At 35.9% G+C, this 22,523-nt stretch overlaps 2 pseudogenes; both read right to left on the bottom strand.

Moving 5' to 3' along the window:
* Positions 1–3,231: 3,231 nt before the first annotated feature.
* On the bottom strand, positions 3,232–4,171 carry LOC126063715 (olfactory receptor 5D18-like; annotated as a pseudogene).
* A 16,089-nt stretch (positions 4,172–20,260) lies between these two features.
* On the bottom strand, positions 20,261–21,201 carry LOC126064082 (olfactory receptor 5D18-like; annotated as a pseudogene).
* Between the last annotated feature and the right edge of the window lie 1,322 nt (positions 21,202–22,523).

Below are 22,523 nucleotides of genomic sequence, written 5' to 3'. Positions count from 1 at the left end.
GTCAGTTGGACAGTTTTGTTGACCTTATATATGCTTGGCTGATCTTGCCTCACCTTATGGGAAAATCTATCAGGTCAGTTGATTTAAGAGGGTCTCATTCTCAGGTCTGGCCATAGACTAGACATCAGCTGGTATGATTGAAGAACTGGGCAGCTGGGCTATGTTTCTCCCATTAGCCAATGTTCTAGTCTCTTTATTCATTTATTTTTTCATATGGCAGTTTCACAGGGTTCCAAGAGAGTGTGCAAAAACATCAAAGCCTCTCAAAGTCCTGGAACTGGCCTCAGTGTCACTTTTGTCACCCCTGCTAGCCAAAACAATTCTCAAGGGTAGACTACATTCAAGGATTGGTCAAATTGATTCAACCACTAGATGTGTACAGCCGCAAAGAGTGATGGAAGGCTTGGGGAATTTGGCCTATGTTTTCATTTCACCATAATGAGTAGTAAATCTTTGTGAAGTAAAAGTTGTTTCTAAATATTAGCTTTTAGAAAGCAATCTACTTATGTTTCATGTGTTTTTAAAAATTATTTTTGATGAAAGATGGACATGAGAAATTGGCACATAACTGGGATGGAACTGAAAGAGTTGAGTGCAGTTGCTGTTACAACACAGTTTTCAAAAGATTCTATCCCAGTTTTTAATATGACCAAATAATCTCAGCATTTGCAACTATTAAAAAATCGGATTAGAATTGACACTGAATTTATGGACTTCTAGCATTGTTTTATTCTTCCATGGATACACTAATAAATCTAAATTAAAAATCCAGAATTATTCTCCTGATAAAAGCAAATATTTCGAAAAAAATTTTTTTTTTAATTTTGGTATTTTTTTCTAAATTTGAAGTTCACTTACTACTCCATAGTGTAATTAGTATTGTATTGTTATAAAATAAACTTACTTGAAATAGAACTTTCAATAACACTAAAAGCATTATAAAAAATTAAAAATAAGAATGTGATTCAAAACATACCAGTATCTATGAGGAAAGTTCAATTGAAATATGATTTTAGGAGAAGGAAAAAGGTAAACCTAATAGTTCAAAATGATCTTGTTCATATAGTTTGAATGAATCACAATGGGTAATGGAGATAACAGTTTTTTCTGATATTTAAGCTTATGATGAAATATTTTATATGTCAGATAGAATTCCTGGGGTATATACACATTTCCAAAACTAATTTAATGGTAGATGTACAACGAGTTTGGAAACACTATTCTTATATATTAATTTCAACTTACAGGCAAAAGGATCTGCCTTAAAGAACCCAGAATGTCACAATTTGAGAATGAAAGAACATGACATTGTATGAAAGTATTTACTAGAAAAGGTGTCTGCCAGTGCGGGTGGATTCTTAAATGAAACCAACTTAATTCAACTGTATGAGTCTCAATTTCATCAGAGTAAAAGCTAAATTGGCTGTTTCACTTCAATCACATAATGAGATTATCATTTCCCACAACAGGAGAGAAGTGAATGTTGTCTGTAAAACAGTATTGATTACCCATAATTGATTCAATTTAAGATAAACACCAATTATTTCCTAACATCAAAGATAATTATAAATTACATGTGTCAGGTATGTAGTGAAAGATAAATTTGTAAATACTCAGAGAAACAGAAGCTAAATAAATGAAAAACCATTATCTCATTAGACACTCTATTACTAAGACAATGTTTCTATAGTCTTTATATTTGCTTATACAATATTTAATTCACTCTTAATGAACTAATGCATGAAAAAACCCATTAGCATTCAATGCATTCCACCTGACAGTGACACTATAGAACTGCAAAATTAAAAATTAAAAAACTGATCATGATTTTAAAGTCATGATACCTCCAAGTAATTTCTTAGGCCATATAAAATTGTTCTGCACAGTATTTCTTTCTACATAACTAAAACACCTGACAAACCATTTCTCCCAATACATTTTTGTTTTATTTGGAATTTAATCTGGACATATTGAGTAGAGAAAAGAGAAGGATCTACAAGTTATTCAAGCAAAGTTGAGTTAATAAAACTGATACGCCTATTTGCAAATGATAGGCTGCATTTCATTTTATTTGAATAAGTTTAGGTGAATATTACTGTAGAACACATTTGGCAAGTTCAAATGATTTTTTTGGATTTTTTTTATGGTGGATGGGAGTCCTATTGAGAAGGACTCAGTAATTACACCCATGTTGGAAAAAATGTACAAAAATAAATTAATAAAGTATATACACCATTTTGATGTTTGAGTGAGGAAAATAATAGCATGAAACACAGATAGGGCAGGTACTCATTGCTGCTAATTTTTGCATATTCTTGTTTTCTCAGATCCATTTCTAAGCCTCTGGTACAGCCTATCAAAATTATCATTCAGTCACATTGGAGCTCTTTGGAAAACATGTTCAGGTTATAGACCAGATTTACTCAACTTTGCTTTAATGTGTATAAGACACCACATATACACACACACAGAGGCACGCACAGACAAACACATACAGTATTCACTCAACAAAAATTGGTGGACTCAATATTACATTCCCATTTCCTTGAGTTTGTTTATTCCAGTCTGTCCTGAATAAAATGCCTTCTTCACTGAAATGTGTCTCCTAAAATCCTGCACATTCTCCATGCCAACTTCAATAATAGCTCTTTTATGAGGACGTAATTCTAATGTCTCTAAATTGATTCCAATTATTCCTTACCCCAAACCTTCTATGGTAATTGTTATTGTTGGCTTTATGCAATAGCCACTTTCTTTATTGCTCCAGTATCACCATTAGATTATACACATTCCTTGAAAGAATGTCTTACCTTTAATTCCGTTTGTGTGTGTGTGTGTGTGTATATATATATACACATATGCAAAAAAGGTGTATTTACTGAGAACCGACTCTACTCCACATGTCTTCTATGAAAGAGGTATAGAATTAATGTTTATTCAGATAATGCAAGATGTCCCACGTGATATCCATATTATCTTTTGACCTTCACCATCAGATTATGAGCTAGCTCGTGGTATCACAGTTTAAAAATCTAAAACTAAAAATGAAAGAGATTGTGGTCTTTTCTTGCAATTACAAGACAAGCCCAAGTTTAGTTCCTTTGATCCAGGGTCCACATCCTTTCTATTGTGCAATGTTACTTGTAATTTTTTTAAAGATATCTTTAGAAACATGTTTTTTGGACACACTTTATTTAAAAGTTAGGGACAAATACTACTGAAATAATATGTTCAACGAAAAAAAGAGTTTAATGCCTTTATCTTGCTGACTGTACTCTTGACATCCTTATTCCTCAGGCTGTAGGTCAAGGGATTCAACATGGGGATCACCACTGTGTAAAACACAGAGGCTACTTTGATGGTACGTCTGGAGTTTTTGGAGTTGGACACACAGTAGGGGAAGAGGATGGTGCCATGGAAGATGCTGATGGCAGTCAGGTGAGAAGCAAAGGTAGAAAACGCCTTCTGATGACCACTGGCTGAACACATTTTCAAGATGGTGACAACGATAAGCACATAAGAAGTGAGAATGATGAGTAATGTACTCACCTCATTAAAAGCGGCAAAGATGAAAAGTAGTAACTGGCTGAGAGAAGTATCAGAGCAAGAAAGAGAGAGAAGTGAGGAAAGCTCACAGTAGAAGTGATTGATTATTTTGAAACAATGGAAAGATAATTGGAAAGTAGAGCATGTGATTACCAAGGAAGCTACTACTCCCCATGCATATGATCCCACCACCAGCATAGCGCAGCGTCTCTGGGACATGGCAACTGTGTAGAGCAAAGGGTTACAAATGGCCACAAAGCAGTCATAGGCCATTACAGCCAATAGAAATGTCAGTCACCACAAAGGCACAGAAGAGAAAGAATTGCACTACACATCCTAAAAGTGAAACGGTTCTGCCTTCTACAACTAGGTTCACCAGCATTTTGGGAGCAATGACAGAGGAATAGAAGAAATCCACAAATGAGAGGTGGCTGAGGAAAAAGTACATGGGGGTGTGCAGCTTGGCGTTTATTTTGATGATTACAATCATCCCAATATTCCCTACAACAGTGACACTGTAGATGGCCAGAAATACCAAGAAGAGGGGAACCTGCAGTTCTGGGCTATCCGAGAAGCCCAAAAGAGTGAACGTGACACCACTTTTATTTCTTTCTGACAATGACATGGCTTCAGTTTGTCAAAATGCGAAAGTCAGTCCTAGGAATTAAAAAATAAATAAATGAATAAGGATAGTGGGGATATAGGAAGCTTAATAATTTCTGCTAGCCAAGACTGAAAAGCATATCTCTTTCAGAATTTATGTTTTTATTAACTGAAATATGGTAAATTTCTAAAATTTTAAAACACGATTACCATTTTTTAAAATTTTCTTAAAGGATTTAAAGATTGTATAGTAACTTTAAATCAAATTTTAACATTACAGTTTCAGTTCTTCTTCAATGTTACCAGTTCATAGAAGACAAGCCTGGCCTGATGCTGGATTATGTCAGCCTCACCGTCAATAACAAAAAATCAAAATTATATCATTTAATCAGTTCATAACATGTACACACTATGGACATAAAGAATGGACAGCCTTGACACTTCCCATTTGTGTTTTTATTGTTAATTCTGCGTAGTACTTTAATCTATAATTTTTTTTTTTCTGACACACTATAAACCTGATATCAAAACAAATCTCAATTACTTTTTAACAGTCTGTGTGGTAGCACTGTGTAATGCCCTTGGCTAGAAACCGAAAACTGAATGTTCCTGTCCACCCACAGGCACCTTTGGAAAAAGCACTGGTGGTCTAATTCTGAAAAATCAGACATTGAAAAATATATGGAGCACAGTTCTACTCAAAATTCATGAGATTACAAGCGGACTTGTCAACAACCTTTTTTTTGTTGTTGTTCTTCAAATCTGGAATTTCTGAGTTCCAATTCTCCCTCACTGTTTGAGGAATATAAAGACTAGAGCAGATGATAGACATAATCTAGTCTATACTCTTACTATAAAGGTGGCATAACAGGAGTCAGAACAAGCCTTGATTCTTACAATGACATGCAAATTAAATCCAGTCTCTGATCCACAGCCTTGTATCCATTTTTCCACCCCATACAATGGTCCATTTTAAGTCTATCTACTAATGTGTTTCCTTTGTAAATGATTACCTCCTTAAATTTTGAGCAAACTATAGACTCTAAAACTATGGGAAATATTCTAGTGACGCTGTTATGTGTCACTTAGATATAGAAGAGAGCAGCATCCAGATGAGACACAAGAGAATAGGATTTAAAGATTTTTTTCACACAGGAGTGACTAAAGACTCTTTGACTTAGAAATTCCCATTCCCACAGTCTCTCCAGTTCACTTCTCTTCCATCAACACACCTAGCATACTCATTCTCTCCCTTTATTACATATGTATAAGAATTCAAAACATGGAGTAGAAGGGCAAAATTAAGGCATTTTATGAGAAAACAGTAACACACACACAATTATTGTGTTTCTTAAATTGGTTACCAGCACCTTTCAGATCGCAACATACTGGGAAACTCTTTCTCTGTCTATGTTTTGTGGTAAGTTCGTCTCTGATTTTGAAACCCAACAAATCATTTTCAGACGGTCCAGAAATAAAGATGTCAGATCATGTGCTATACTGAGTCCCTCAATGGCCCCACCCTTTTCCTATAAAAACCTGAATGTTGAAGACAACCTCAAAGGCAACCCATTGCACAACTAGTCATTCTAATTATCACATTTTTTAACAACATATTTCATTTATTTAAGGCATTTAAAATTTAACTGTAATCAAATATATGTCTTTAATGTAATGACGATTTTCTGTCTCAAGTGTTGATATTAAACTGATGACAAATTTATTCTCTCATTTAGTCCAGAAAACAGGATAGCTAAAATCTCCTTCCCATTAATTTCCTCCCATTTTATTGTTCTTTTGGTCTCAGGGAACACTTGATTCCTCTGCTTTACGCTGTGTAATTGTTAAAGCTGGAAGCTTGGATAGAAAGATAGGTGATAGATGATGATAGATTAGATAGATGATAGATAGATGATAGATAGATAGATAGATAGATAGATAGATAGATAGATAGATAGATAGATAGATAGATAGATAGATAGATAGATAGATAGATGATAGATAGATAGATAGATAAATAGATAGATGATAGATAGATAGATGATAGATGACACATTGATGCTTTTTTCCAAATGATTCTATTCAATTTCTGTTTAAATACTTGTCTATTCTACTTTGACAACTGTTCCAGAAATTTACAAGAGGAAGAAAGCAATCTCAAGCCTCTCATGACTCCTCTATTCCCCTACTCCAGGTACCTGTCATCCAGGGCACTGTTATTCAAAACCCTCTGCCCCACTGCCGTGGAGTCGATCTCGACTCATAGCAACCCTATAGTGAGGAGCTTTGTAAATTTGATTCAACTGAACAGCAATATGTTAGGTTTTTTTTTTTTTTTAATGAGCCAGGTTCTCTATGCAAAGCTTGGCATAAAGAGTGCACATCCTGTTCCTTGCATGTTCAGATACGTACCTTTTGTTTTGACTCAATATTCTTCAAGAATTCTACTTCTAAAGGTTATGTTTTCCCCTTCGTATTGTTTCCTAGATATCATACATTGACGTTAATGTCATTCTGTCTTTAGAGATTTTATATACACCTGCTAATGGCAAAGAGAAGGCCTCTCCTGCCTCTGGGAAACTGAATGGGAGTGAAGTATATGGAACATTACATTTGTACTCACAACCTTGGGACATAAACCCTAGAGACTGTATGTTGCCAGATTCTCTAGAGGACAAAAGATAAACAATTAACTACCTTTCTTAGCTGTACTGGAAAACCTGGAGGAAAATTATATTATCATTAGGAACATTTTATAAGAAGCAATTTATATTTTAAAGTCATCTTCCCCAGCCTTCTGAACACTTCCATAATATCCAATAGTTACCAACTATATGTGACTATGAAAAAAAGAAAAAAAGTTTCCATTTAGTTGATTCCAATTCCTACTGATCTTATATGTAACTATAGGAGATATAATTACCAAATATTCGTTGACTAATTGCTAAGTACCCTTCTGATAGGGGAGAAATGATATCCTAGTGCACTTTTCAAATGTGCTTCTACTATTTTGACTCAGATTGAACAAACCTTCATATCTTTTGGAGCTATTTGTATTTCCTTAATGAAGACTCTTTAATCATATCTTACATCCATTTTTTACAAGACTGTCATTTTCTCCCTACTCAATGTAACATAAGTGGTAATTTTTTCCACATTTTTTCATTTGTGATTTTAATTTATGTTCTTTTATTTTTGCTACAAACTTTCTGTAGCAAATTTTAAACTTTGTTTTCAGAACCTAATTTCATGCGTGGAGTAAGAAAGAGATCCAATTTTATTCTTTGCTTGTATGGCTAAGGAAAGATGCGTATAAGGCTCTTGAGCATCTGTTTGCCCCAATAGTACCCTATTTTAATAATAGATACTTTATAATTTTTTCTAAGACTTTGCAGGATTAGCCTTCTTACTCTAATTTGGTTTATTATCTTTTTTACTCTTTTTTTTCCCCCAGGTATCTTTGATTTTTTGTTCTTTCATACGAACATTAAAGCAGAAATTTTAAAATATGATTCCTTGATATTACCAGATGAATCTTGTAGTACATTCTTCTTGGTCTTAATAAATGTGAGCTTAAATAAACAGACCTTAGAAAGATTTCTAGACCTAATATTACTGGTCGTGGAACATCTGAGTAAATTATATCCAGGCGTAATCTAGAAATACCAAAAGGGACCCAATGATTGTCCTTTCTGAAGGGCAAATTAATATTCATGACCTCTCATACTGACAGCCTTAGAGATAATAGAATGAAAGTGCAGTAGAATTGGAGACAATAGAGGTAAGTTCCTGTTCTAAACCAGTCACTTTTGTTTATACAAATTTGTGCGAATTACAAATTCCTTCAACTTCTGTATTATCATCTATGCACTGGTATATAATGGTCCTTTTCCTCTCTCCTTCTCAACATAAGCTGATCATTTAAACTGCAAGGTTGCTCATTCATAGGATCCACAGAACCAAAGGAACAAAGGTGTCAGACAAGATGATTCCCCTTTATCACCACTGATTCACTGATGGGCCAAACAAAAATACCAAACCTGGTGCTGTCGCTTTGATTCTGACTCAGAGTGACCGTAAGTGTAACACCTGTCAAAAACAAAGACACGAAGGCAGGAAGGGACATGAAACTGGATGAATGGGCACTGGGAACCTGGGGTGAAAAGAGAAAGGGGAAAAGAGAATGTGAAATGGTGGGTTTGCAACTAATGTCACAAAAATAATTAGTGTATAAATTTTTGAATGAGAAATTAATCTGTGTTGCAAATTTTTGCCTAAATCACTACAAAATGAAATGTAATAATAATTCAAAACTTTTCTTCACCAAAAGGCTTTACCAAAAAAGTGAAAAGATGAGCTAAAAAAACTGGGAGAATATCTTTGGAAATCATACATTAGGTAAGAATCAAGTAACCAAAATATATTTTAAACTTCAATAATTCAACAACAAAGAGGCAAATAATCCAATCACAAAACTGGAAAAGGACTTGAATAGACATTTCACCAAATGGCCACCAAACACATGAAAAGATGCTCAATGTCATTAGCCATCAGAGAGATCCCAATCAAAACCAAAATGAGATATAGTTTCATACCCACTAAGATGGCTAACGGAGCCCTGTTGGTGAAGTGGTTAACAGCTTCCCTGCCAACTAGAGTTCGGCAGTTTGAATCCACCAGCCTATGTTTGGAAACCCTATGGGGCAGTTCTACTCTATCCTATAGGGTCGCTATGAGTCAGAATGGACTCGACAGCCACAGGTTTGCTTTCAGTTTTAAGATAGATAATATTCAAAAAAAGAAAATCAGAAATGTTGGCAAGGATGTGGGGAAATTGGAATCCTTATCCATTGCTGGTGAGAATGTCAAATTGTACAGCCTTTGTGGGAAACAGTGTGGCAGTTCCTCCAAAGACTGAAAATAGAACTATCATATAACTCAGCAATTCCACTCCTCTGTACATACCCAAAACACTTGAAAGCAGAGACTTGTACACCAGTGTTTGCTGCATCACTATTCTCAATAGCTAAAAGCTGGAAACATCCTAAATGCTCATTAACAGATGAGTGGGTAAACTAAATGTGACACATACAAACAATGGAATACTAGTTAGCCAGAAGGAGAAATGAAGTCTTGATACATGCTGCAATATGGATGGAGCTGGAAGACATTATGCTGAGTGAAATTAGTCAGTCACAAAAGGACAACCATTATATTACCTGTATCATATAAAAAGACAAGAAAAGACAAACGTACAGAAAACAAAGTTTATTAGTGGTTATTGGGGGAGGTAGGGAGGAGGAAATATGGGTGAATGGTGATGGAAATATTGCTTGCTGAAGGGTAGAATTGTGCTGCAATTACTGTAATTGTGTCAATAATTTGAACACATGTAAAAATTGAGTTGGCATAAGTTGCCTAATAGAAATATTTACAATGACAAACAAACCAAAACAATAACAAGAGAGGGTATTTGCTGAGGTAGATTATGTACAAACAAAAACCTTATGGGATTTAATTCCGTTGTTTGGAGGTTGAGGGTCATGGTTACAAAGGAGGTTTCAGTTAATTGGCCTAATAAGGTATTTAATGTTTCCTATCTGCTTTCTGGCTAAGTGCACAGTGCCTGGGCTATAAAAAACTTGCATGTGGTCTTCCAAGTCATGACTGGTCTCTATTTGTCTGGAATAATTGGGTAAGAAAGAGTAAGGAAAAGGAGGAAGAAATGGAATCTGTGCCTGATTGCTTCCTTGAACAACTGCCTCCTTTGCTATGAGATCAAAAAACACTCTGGTTCTTGGCTACTATTACTGAATACGGTGATCAAAGATTGTATAGAAGAATTCTGATAAAAAAAGAGGGAAAGTTCAGGACAGAATTTTAAATTCTCAGGGACTCCAGCTTTCTGAAGCCATGCAGGCTGGATGCGCTCCTGAAACTATAGCCCAGAGTTAATTTATAAATCTTAAACCCAAATTATCCCTCAAAGTGTTCTTAAAACCAAAGGACAGTTCAGCTTAATTAGTAAAAAAAAATGTCTTCCTTGAGCATTAATCTCTTTTTAAGAATCATCTGCATGGAATCAAAAAATGCAGATAACAACAACTCAAAAGATTAGAGAGGAACCTTAGGGAGCAGTGTGTTTATGCCAATGGGGAAGGAACCACAAAAAAGGTATACAATTCAAAGAATATAAACTATGTCTGTCTTAGTTATCTAGTGTTGCTGTAGCAGAAATAACACATGTGGATGGCTTTAACAAAAGAAATTTATTCTCTCACAGTTTAGGAGCATAGAAGTCTGAGTTCAGGATACCAGCTTCAGGGGAAGGCTTTTGCTCTCTGTCAGATCTGGAGGAAGGTCTTTGTCATCAATCTTTCCCTGGTCTAGGAGATTTTCAGCACAGGGATTCCAAAGGATGCACTCTGGTCAGGGCACTACTTTCTTGGTGGTTTGAGGTCCTTCTGTCTCTCTGCACACTTCTCTCTTTTATAGCTCAAAAGTGATTGACTTAAGACACAACCAAATCTTACAGACTGTCTTCTGCTTCATTAACATAACTGCCTTTATCTTGCCTCATTAACATCATAGAGGTAGGATTCACAACACATGAAAATAACATCAGATGAGAAAATGGTGGAATATCACACAATACTGGTAATCATGGCCTAGCCAAGGTGACACACATTTTGGGGGCATAGTATTTAATCCATGATAGTCTACAATTTGGTCTCCCAAAATTCATGTTCTTGACACATGTAAAACACATACACTCCATCATACCATAGCAAAAGTCTTAAATAAACTCCAAGCCCAAAATTCCTCTTCATCTGTAAAATTGAATATACCTGTTATCTGCTTCCAAATTACAGTGGTGGAACAGGCACAAGCTAGACATTTCCATTGCTAATGACAGAATTTGAAGGGAAAAAGTAATAACAGGCACCAAGCAAGTCAATATACCACATTACACTAGCTCTCAGTGCTTAAAAATTATCCTCTCTTCTCTGAGAACATTTAGGCCATCTCCCTGCCCTCCAGACTCTTGGTTTTGGTCACACTCTCTGGGATTCTGGGTAGAATCCCCTTTGCCCTGGACTTCAGCTCCACCTTCCAGGCTCACTGAAAAGACAACGCTGCTCCCTCAGATTTGGGTAGCCATGTTCTCCTAGTCCATCTGAGTGGTGAAACTGCTTCCTTGGCCTCAGCAGGCCCCACCATTTTTCTACCCCTTGGGCATGGCAGTCTAATCCCTTCAGCTGTGGGCTGCAAATCCAACCCCATGCCTCTGACACTCATGAAAGGCAGCCTCCACACTGAAACTGGATTGGTAAATCTAGTTCCACCGATAAATGCCAAATGGCACTTCACTCCTCCAGAAAGCCTCCTGTGCAAAGGGCACTCAGCTCTTTCCCTACTTGGGGCTCTTCCAGACCTGTCTTGCATCAGTCTCCTGGTTCTGTTGCTGCTTTTTGCCTTCTGAGCCCTCTCCAGTGTAACAGCTCCCCTCATTTCCTTCTGAGTCCTCACCAGAATTGACTTTGATGTCCATAATTCTGCCAACAGTCTCTTCAAGAAAATCTAGGCTTTTACTATTACGGACTTTGAACTCTTCCAGCCTCTATCCATGCAGTTTCAAAACAGCTTCCCCATTTTAGGTATCTCTTAGAGCAGGTGGTTTACAGCAGCACTCCACTCTTGGTACCAATTTTGTCTTAGTTATCTAGTGCTGCTATAACAGAAATACCACAAGTGGATGGCTTTAACAAAAAGAAATTTATTCTCTCACAATATAGGAGGCTAGAAGTCTGAATTCAGAGTGTCAGGTTCAGGGGAAGGCTTTCAATCTCTGTTGGTCCCAAGGGAAGGTCCTTGTCATCAGTCTTCCACTGGTCTCTGAGCTTCTTAGCACAGTGATCCTGAGTCCAAAGGACATGATCTGTTCCTGGCACTACTTTCTTGGTGGTTTGAGACCCTTCTGTCTCTCTGCTCACTTCTCTCTTTTATGTCTCGAAAGAAATTGACTCAAGACACATCCCAATCTTGTAGTTTGAGTCTTGCCTAATTAACATCATTTCCTATGACCTAGCCTCATTAACATCACAGAGGTGGGATTTACAAGGCAGTGAAAAGGACATCAGATGACAAAATGGTGGACAATCATACAATATTGGAAATTATGGCCTAGCCAAGTTGATACACAATTTTGGGGGAAACAATTCAATCTGTGACAATGTCTGAACTCTACATATAGAAACTGTTGAACTGATGTATGTTTTGACAGGTATATTCTCAACAATAACACAACAAAATAAATTTTTTTTTAAATCCCTAAAATCAAATCAAAATGACAACACAAAATATGAAAGCCTTTGGGGCAGAACAAAAGCAGTACTCACAGGGAAATTTATAACAATAAATACCAGCACTGAAAAAGAAGAAAGATCTACAGTTATTAACTTAAACTGACAACTGGAACAAATAGAAAATGAAGCACAAAAGAAGCCAAAAGCTACCAGAAACAAAGGAAATAATTAAGATCAGGGTAGAAATAAACAAAATAGAAAAACAAAAGAAAGAATTGACTAAATTAGAAGTTTATTCTTTAAAGACATACACAAAGGAACAATAAAATAGACAAACCACTGGATAGACTGACAAAATAAAATAAAACAGAATAGTAAACTAACCAAATGAAGAAATGAAACACATTACAACCGATTCAACAGAGATAAAGATTATAACAGACTATTATGAAAAAATGTGCTCGATAAGATTTGAAAATATAGATGAAATAGACAAATTCCTAGAAAAACATACATACCCAAACTAAGACAAAGAGAGCGAGAAAATTTAAACAGACCCACTACAAAGAAGGGATAGATACCATATAGAAAAAAAAAAAAGGCCCACGACTACCAAACATTCAGAGAAGATATCAATCTTACTTAATCTTTTAAAGAACATAGAAGAGGAAGGGACACTATCAAACTCTTTCTAGGAAGCCAGCATAACTTTGTTACCTAAGCCACTCAAAGGCATCACAAAAAAAGAAAAAAAAAAATTACAGAGCAATATTCTTCATGTACCTAGACACACAATTTTTGTTCAACAAATTCTAGCCAACAGACTAAAAAACAAAGAAAGAAAAAAACCATACCCCATGATAATGTGGATTTCATACAGGATTACAAGGGTGGTTCAATATAGGAAAATCAATCAGAGCAATCCACCATGTAAATAAAAGAATCATATGGTCTTATCAATTGATGTAGAGAAGCCATTTGATAAAAATTCAACAACCCTCTCCTGATAAAAACTTTCAGTAAAATAGGAATAGAATGGAAATTTCTCAACATAATTAAGAACATATGCAATATATACAAAAACAACAGTCAACATTGTACTCAAAGGAGAACGGCTGAGAGTCTTCCATTTAGAATGAGACAAGATTACCATTACCACCACTCTGAAACACCATTGTACTGGAAATTCTAGCCAGAGCAATAAGAAAAGAAAGAGAAATAAAAGGTGCTCAAATCAGAAAGAAAAAAGGAAAAAGCTCTCTATTTGCAGATGACATGATCTATACATACAAGACCTTAAAGATTCCACAGGAAAAGTGCTGAAACTAATAGAAGAATTTAGCAACGTTGCAGTGTACAAGATTAACAAAAAATAAATCAATAAGTTGGGCTCCTTTACACTAATGAAGACTAAAAAATAAATCAAGAGAATACCATTTACAATAGCCCCAACTTGATAAAATACCTAGGAATTAACCTAACTAAAAACATAGAAGAGTTATACAGTGATAATTACAAAACACTATTACAATGGACTGCAAAGTCCTATAAAAATGGAAAGAAAACTCACTCTCATGTTTTGGAAGACTTAATACAATGAAAATGTCAATTCTACCTAAAATGACCTATGGATACGATGGAATCCTGATACAAATCCCAACACCATTCTTCACTTAAATGGAATAACCAATAGCTAACTTCATACGGAAAGGAAATAAACTGCAAATAGTCAAAGCAATAGTGTAGAAAAAGAACAAAGTAGGAGGTCTCACACTCCCTAATATCAAAAGATGCTATACAGTACTGTAATGGAAAAAGCCTAGTATTGGTTCAATTCACATAGATCAATAGAGTAGAATTAAGAACTCAGATTTAAACCCAGCCATTTAAGGATAACTGATTTTCAACAAGAGGTCAAAGTCCATTCAATGGGGTAGAAACTGTTTCTTTAATAACTGGAGCTGTCAAAACTGGATATTCACCTGCAGAAAAATGAAACAGGATCCACTCCTCACACCACATGTAAAATTAACTCAAAATGCATTAAAGATCTAAATGTTAAACATTAAACCATAGAATTTTTGGAAGTCTTCAAAGGAAGAAAACTATGGGATGTAACTGATTGTAATGATAAGATTACAAACATTATAACAATGTACTAATAGAAAAAAAAACAGATGATTGAGAGCTTATTAAAAAAAAGTGTGCTCTTCAAAAGGCTTTATAAAAGAGTACATAGACAGCCTATGACTGGAAAAAATCTTTGGAAACCAATAACCTGATAAAGGTCTAATGTCTAAAATATATGGAAAGCTGCAAAAACTCACCAGCAGATAAAAAAAACAACCCAATCACAGAATGGGCAAAGGACATGGACAGAACCTTAACCAAAGAGGTTACCCAAACAGTCAAACATATGAAAAGATGTCCACAATCATTAGACCTTAGAGACATAAAAATCAAAACCACAATGAGAATTCATCTTACCCTGGCCAAAATGGAACTGATTAAATAAATAAATACAAAGAAAGAGAATAGTATGCATTGGCAAGGATGTGGGAAGATTGGAACTATTGGCCATTGCTGGTGTAGAACGCTACATACATGATGGAAAATGGTATAGCACTTTCTCTAAAAAATAGGAATAGAACTGCTCTCTGATCCAGCAATCCAACTTCTAGATACATACCCTAGATGCCTGAAGATGATGACACGAACAGACATATACATACTTATATTCATTGCTGCCTTATTAACAATAGCAAATAAGTGGAAACAACTGAAGTGCCCATCAAAGAATGAATGGAAGAGCAAATTGTGGCACATATAGACAATGGAATACTATGTAACCATAAAGAACGATGATGACTTGCAAAACGTATTATAGCATGGGTGGCCACGGAGGGAATGAAGCTAACTGAAATAAGCCAAGCAAATAAGAACAAATATCTTATGATCCCTATTTTACAAGAGGACAAGAATATACACAGAGAGAGACTAATGTTCATTGGTGGTTACCAAGGAAAGGTGGGGGGAGGGGAATGTACAATTTAGATCATAGAGACTTGACACTTTTTTTTTTGGTGATAGGAAGTGTGGCACCAAATGTGAATGTAGTGAGCACAGCAGAACCAAAGTAAAAATCAGTGTTTGAGCACATGTGGGTGCATATAATCATATTGGCATTTGGGTAGATAGAGCTGTGTGTGTAGATGAGAACAGAAAGAAGTAAAAAGGTATGTGTAAATACAGATATGTGAGTGCTGTCAAATACATTCATTGACTCCTAAAATATAAGTACCTCACAGACATAAGCAAACTCCTTCCAAGACTGGTTTTCTGGATTTAAAGCTTAACACAATAGTCTCGTGGGACAATTCAGTAAACTGGCATAACATAGTTTACAAAAATCGTAATCTTCATCCTAGTGAAGTGAGTAGTATCTGAGGCCTTGAAAGCTTGTGAGCAGCCATCTAAGACAGAACCACGGGTTTCTACTCTGCAGGAGCAAAACACTAAGAAGCCATCCAAAACCTCAGGGAAGAAACACGTCTACAGGAACTATGACTTCATTTACCCCCGGGACTTGAGGAAGTACATGGTGCCCAGCTACCAACATCGAACAGGGTCAAAAAAAGATGATTCTGGATGGAGTTGGAGAAAAATGTGGAGCATAACACAAACTCTTATTTAAAAATCCAGACAAACTGGAACATAAGAGAACAAAGAACTCCCTGAGATTGTAACCCCGAGACACTCTTTAAACATATAACCAAGCTTGCACCTTGGCATCACCATATAAGAAAATAGTAGAGAGGCACACAAAATAAAGGTTATTACCCATAAGATCAGTGCTCTACAGAAAAACCATCAGTATGAGAACTAATGGTCAACAATTACACAAAAGCAAAGATGAGAAGATAATGGGGCAGGGAAACTAGAGTAATGGGTTTGTAACAAACATAACACAATTAAAGGGAATGTCAACACATTGTAATAAGTGTAATTAATGTCACTAAAAAAATTTGTGTGGAAATAGTCACCTGGGAACTTGACTTGCTGTATAAACTATGAACAAAAACTAAATTAAAAAAAAAAAAGGAAGATACAATTCCGAGATGGTGCCCAGATATCTAAGTTTATCTCTCCCTAGGTGGTCAGGCTGGCAAATCTTGGCAAATCTTCAACTGTGCTTCTCACAGTGAGTTGTGTAGCCCTAGGAATGGCTGTGCCAAGTATTTTGGGTCCCTTTCCCATGGAAAAACCTCTCAAAAAATGTATTTATTAAAACAACCACCATTTGTTTTTTCTCACAATTGCATGGGTCAGGTGGGCAGTTCTGCTGATGTCATCTATGCTTGGCTGATCTTGGCTTACCTTATGGGAAAAGCCATCAGGTCAGTTGATTTAAGAGGGTCTCATTCTCAAGTCTGGCGGTGGGCTAGACATTAGCTGGTATGATTGAAGAACAGGATAACTGGGCTATGTTTCTCCCATTAGCCAATATTCTAGTCTCTTTTTTTTTTTTTCATATGGCAGTTTCACATTGTTTCAAGAGAGTGTGCAAAAGCATCAAAGCCTCTCAAAGTCTTGGAGCTGGACTCAATGTCACTTTTGTCACCTCTGTTAGCCAAAACAATTCTCAAGAGTAAACTGTAAACTACATTCAAGGATCGGTCAAATTGATTCAACCACTCGGTGTGTAGAGCTGCAAAGTGTACTGGAAGGCTTGGAGATTTGGGGCTATGTTTTCAGTCCACCATAATGAGTAGCAAATCTTTGTGAAGGAAAAGTTGTTTCCAAAATATTAGCTTACAACAAAATTTGGAACGCAATCTACTTATGTTTCACGCATTTCAAAAAATACTTTGATGAAAGATGAACGTGAGAAATTGGCACATAACTTGGATAGAGTTGAAAGAATTGAGTGTAATTGCTCAATTCAATTACAACACAATTTTCAACAGTTTCTATTCCCGTTTACTTTTTTTTTTTTTAATTTTTATTAAGCTTCAAGTGAACATTTACCATTCCAATCAGTCTGTCACATGTAGGTTTACATACATCTTACTCCCTTCTCCCACTTGCTCTCCCCCTATTGAGTCAGCCCTTTCAGTCTCTCATTTCGTGCCAATTTTGCCATCTTCCCTCTCTCTCTATCTTCCCATCCCCCCTCCAGTAAAGATCCCGTTTACTTTTAATGTGACCAAATTATCTTAACATTTTCAGCTATTAAAAAATAGAAACAGAATTGAGGCTGAATTTATTGACTTCTAGGTAAGTTTTTTTTTTTTTTTTTAGGTAAGTTTTATTCTTTCATGGATACATTAATAAACCTAAATTAAAAATCAAAAGTATTCTGATGAAAACAAATATTCCCAATGATATTTTTTCAATTCTGATTAATTATATTTTTATCTAAATTTGCAATTCAATTACAACTCAATAGTGTAATTATTATTGTATTATTATAAAACAATCGAAAGAGAACTTTCAATAACACTAAATGCACTATAAGAAATTAAAAATAAGAATGTGATTCATAAAATGCCCGTATCTATGAGGAAAGTTAAATTGAAATATGACTTCAGGAGAAGAAGGAAAAATGTAAATCTGATTGTTCAAAATGATCTTGTTCATAGTTTGAATGAATTATAAAGTATAATGGAGATGATACTTCTTTCTGATATTTAAGCTTATGATGAATTATTTTATATGTCAAATTCAATTCCTGGGGTCTATATACATTTACAAAACTAATTTAATAGTATATGGGCACAAATTTTGAAAACTACTCTTACATATTAAGTTCAACTTACAGGCAAAGAGATCTGCCATAAAGAACCAGGAGTCACAATTTGAGAATGAAAGAACATGAGATTGTATGAAAGTAATTACTATAAAAGGTGTTTGGCGGTGTGGCTGGGTTCTGACATGATTGCTCCAATTCTGTCAACAAATGGTTTTTCAACCGTAGCCAAGTTAATTCAACTGAATGTGTGTCAATTGCATCAGAGTAAAAGCTAAATCGGCTGTCACTTCAACCACAAAATGAGGTTATCACTTCGCACAACAGGAGAGAAGGGAAAGTTCTCCATATAAAGGGATTGATTACCCATCATTGATTCAATCTAAGATAAATACCAGTTATTTCCTAAGACCAAAGAAAATTATACATTATGTAAGTGTCAGATATGTAGTGAAAGCTAAATTTGTAAATACCCAGAGAAACAGAAGTTAAATAAATGAAAAACCATTACCTCATCAGACACTCAACTACTAAGACAGTCTTTATATCTGCATGTACAATGACTGTTTAATTCATTCTTTATCAACTAATGCATTAAAAAAACCACTGACATCCAATGGATTCCACCTGACAGTGACAGTATAGAACTGAAAGTTAAAAAGTAGAATAATGATCATAGGTTTAAAGTCATAGGACTCTTTCAAATAATTTCTTTGGTCATATAAAATTGTTCTACAAATTATTTTTTCTCCCTCACTAAAAAGCACCTGGCAAATTAATTCTTCCACTATATTTTTGTTTTATTTGAAATTTAATCCAGACATATTGAGTAGAGAAAAGAGAAGGATGTACAAGTGAGTCAAAAAGATAGAGTTGTTATGTCTAGTTTCAAATGACAGCTTGCATTTCATTTTATTTTGAATAAGTTTAGGTGAACATTTCTGTGTAACACATTTGGCAAATTCAAATAATTTTTTTGGATTTTTCTATGCTGGATGGGAGTCCTGTTGACAAACATTTACTAATTATGCTCATGTTCCAAATATATATATGTATAAGTAAACAAAATAATTAATAAAGTATATATAACACTTGCGATGGTTAAGTGGGCAAAACAATAGCATGAAACAGGTCATGTACTCATTGTCTCTATTTTTTGCATATTCTTATTTTCTGAGATACATTTCTAAGCCTATCAAAACTATCATTCAGTCATGTTGGAGCTCTTTTGAAAACATGTTCAGGTTATAGACCTCACTTATTCAGCTTAGCATTCATGAATATAGGATACCACATACACACATACACACAGATGCACACACAGACATACACATACAGTACGCACTCAATAAAAATTGGTGGACGCAGTGCTACATTCCCATTTCCTTGAGTTTGTTCATTCTAGTCTGTCCTGAATAAAATACCTTCTTCACCGAAATGTGTGTCCTAAAATCCTGCCCATTTTCCAGGCCATCATCAAATGATATCTCTTTTATGATGACATATGTCAAATGTCCCAAAATTCATTTGAATTGTTCCTTGCTTCAAACCTTTTAGGATAATTATTATAGTTTGTCTTATGCGATAGCCACTTTATTGCTCCAGCAATAGAGAGTATGCATTCCTTGAAGGCATGTCTTATCTTTAATTCCATTTGTGTATATATATATACATATATATATACATATGCAAAAAAAGTGTGTTTCTTGACAACCTACTATACTCCATTTATCTTATAAGACAGAGGGATAGAATTAGTTTTTTTTTCGGGTAACGAAAGGTGCTTCGCATGATATCTGTATTATCTTTTGGTCTTTATCAGATAATGAGCTATCTCATGGTATCACATTTTCGTAGACTTTAAACTAAAAATGAAAGAGACTATGGTCTTTTCTTACAATTACAAGACAAACCCAAGTTTAGTCACTTTGAGCCAAAAATCCATATCCTTACTACTATGCAATATTACTTATAATTTTTAAAGATATCTTCAGAAACAAGCTTTTTGGACAAACTTCATTTACAGTTAGGGAAAAATACTACTGAAATACTATGTTTAACGAAAAAAGAATTTAATATCCTTTATCCTGCTGAATGTATTCTTGACATCCTTATTCCTCAGGCTGTAGATCAAGGGATTCAACATAGGGATCACCACTGTGTAAAACACAGAGGCTACTTTGAAGGTGTATCTGGAGTTTTTTGAGTTGGGCACACAGTAGAGGAAGAGGATGGTGCCATGGAAGAGGGTGATGGCAGTCAGATGAGATGCACAAGTAGAAAATGCCTTAGACGACCGCTGGCTGAACGCATTTTCAAGATGGTGGCAACAATAAACACGTAAGAGGTGAGAATGATGAGTAATGTGATCACATCATTCAAAGTGACAAAGATAAAAAGCAGTAACTGGGTGAGAGAAGTATCAGAGCAAGAAAGAGTGAGAACTGAGGAGAGCTCACAGAAGAAGTGATTGACTGTGTTGAAACCACGAAAAGATAATTTGAAAGTAGAGCATGTGTTTACCAAGGAACACACTACTCCCCATGCGTATGATCCCAACACCAGCATAGAACAGAGTCTCCGGGACATGGCAACAGTGTAGAGCAGAGGGTTGCAAATGGCCACAAAGCGGTCATAGGCCATTACTGATAATAAAAAGGATTCAGTCACTACAAAGGTACCAAAGAGAAAGAACTGCAATACACATCCTAAAAGTGAAATGGTTCTGTCTTCAACAACTAGGTTCTCCAGCATCTTGGGAGCAACAATGGAGGAATAGCAGAAATCCACAAATGAGAGGTGGCTGAGGAAAAAGTATGTGGGGGTGTGCAGTTTGGGGTTAATTTTGATGATTACAATCATCCCAATATTCCCTACAACAGAAACACTGTAGATGGTCAGAAATACAAAGAAGAGGGGTACCTGTACTTCTGGGTAATCTGAGAAGCCCAAAAGGGTGAATGTGACACCACTTTTATTACACTCTGACAACAACATGGCTTCTGTTTGTCAAAATCTGAAAGCCAATCCTAGAAGTTGCTATTGGGTGGAGTGTTCTGTATGTCTATGATGTCAAGTTGGTTGATTGTGGCATTTAGATCTTCCGTGTCTTTACTGAGCTTCTTTCTGGGTGTCCTGTCCTTCACCAAAAGTGGTGTGTTGAAGTCTTCTACTATTATTGTGGAGCTGTCTCTCTCACTTTTCAAAGCTGATAGAGTTTGTTTTATTTATCTTGCATCCCTCTTACTTCGTGTATAAATATTTAATATAGTTATATCTTCTCGGTATATTGTTCCTTTAATAATTATATAGCGTTCTTCCTTATCTTTTGTGGTCGATTTAATTTTAAAGTCTATTTTGTCAGAAATTAATATTGCCACTCCTGCTCTTTTTTTTTTTAAATAACTTTTATTAAGCTTCAAGTGAACGTTTACAAATCCAATCAGTCTGTCACATATAAGTTTACATACATCTCACTCCCTACTCCCACTTGCTCTCCCCCTCTTGAGTCAGCCCTTTCAGTCTCTCCTTTCTTGACAATTTTGCCGGCTTCCCTCTCTCTCTATCCTCCCATCCCCCCTCCAGACAAGAGTTGCCAACACAATCTCGAGTGTCCACCTGATATCATTAGCTCACTCTTCATCAGCGTCTCTCTCCCACCCGCTAACCAGTCCCTTTCATTTCTGATGAGTTGTCTTCGGGGATGGTTCCTGTCCTGTGTCAACTGAAGGTCTGGGGAGCATGGCCGCCGGGATTCCTCCAGTCTCAGTCAGACCATTAAGTTTGGTCTTTTTATGAGAATTTGGGGTCTGTATCCCACTGATCTCCTGCTCCCTCAGGGGTCCTCTGCTGTGCTCCCTGTCAGGGCAGTCATCGATTGTGACCGGGCACCAACTAGTTCTTCTGGTCTCAGGATGATGTAGGTCTCTGGTTCATGTGGCCCTTTCTGTCTCTTGGGCTCTTAGTTGTCGTTTGGCCTTGGTGTTCTTCATTTTCCTTTGTTCCAGGAGGGTTGAGACCAATTGCTGCATCTTAGATGGCCGCTTGTTAGCATTTAAGACCCCAGACGCCACATTTCAAAGTGGGATGCAGAATGATTTCATAATAGAATTATTTTGCCAATTGACTTAGAAGTCCCCGCAAACCATGTTCCCCAGACCCCCGCGCTTGCTCCGCTGAGCTTTGAAGCATTCATTTTATCCCGGAAACTTCTTTGCTTTTGGTCCAGTCCAATTGAGCTGACCTTCCATGTATTGAGTGTTGTCTTTCCCTTCACCTAAAGCAGTTCTTATCTACTGATTAATCAATAAAAAACCCTC

Source organism: Elephas maximus, chromosome 20 (genome assembly GCF_024166365.1).
Source record: "Elephas maximus indicus isolate mEleMax1 chromosome 20, mEleMax1 primary haplotype, whole genome shotgun sequence".
Taxonomy (NCBI): domain Eukaryota; kingdom Metazoa; phylum Chordata; class Mammalia; order Proboscidea; family Elephantidae; genus Elephas; species Elephas maximus.
Note: the sequence above shows the minus strand (reverse complement) of the source record. Positions and strands in the feature narration are given on the sequence as shown.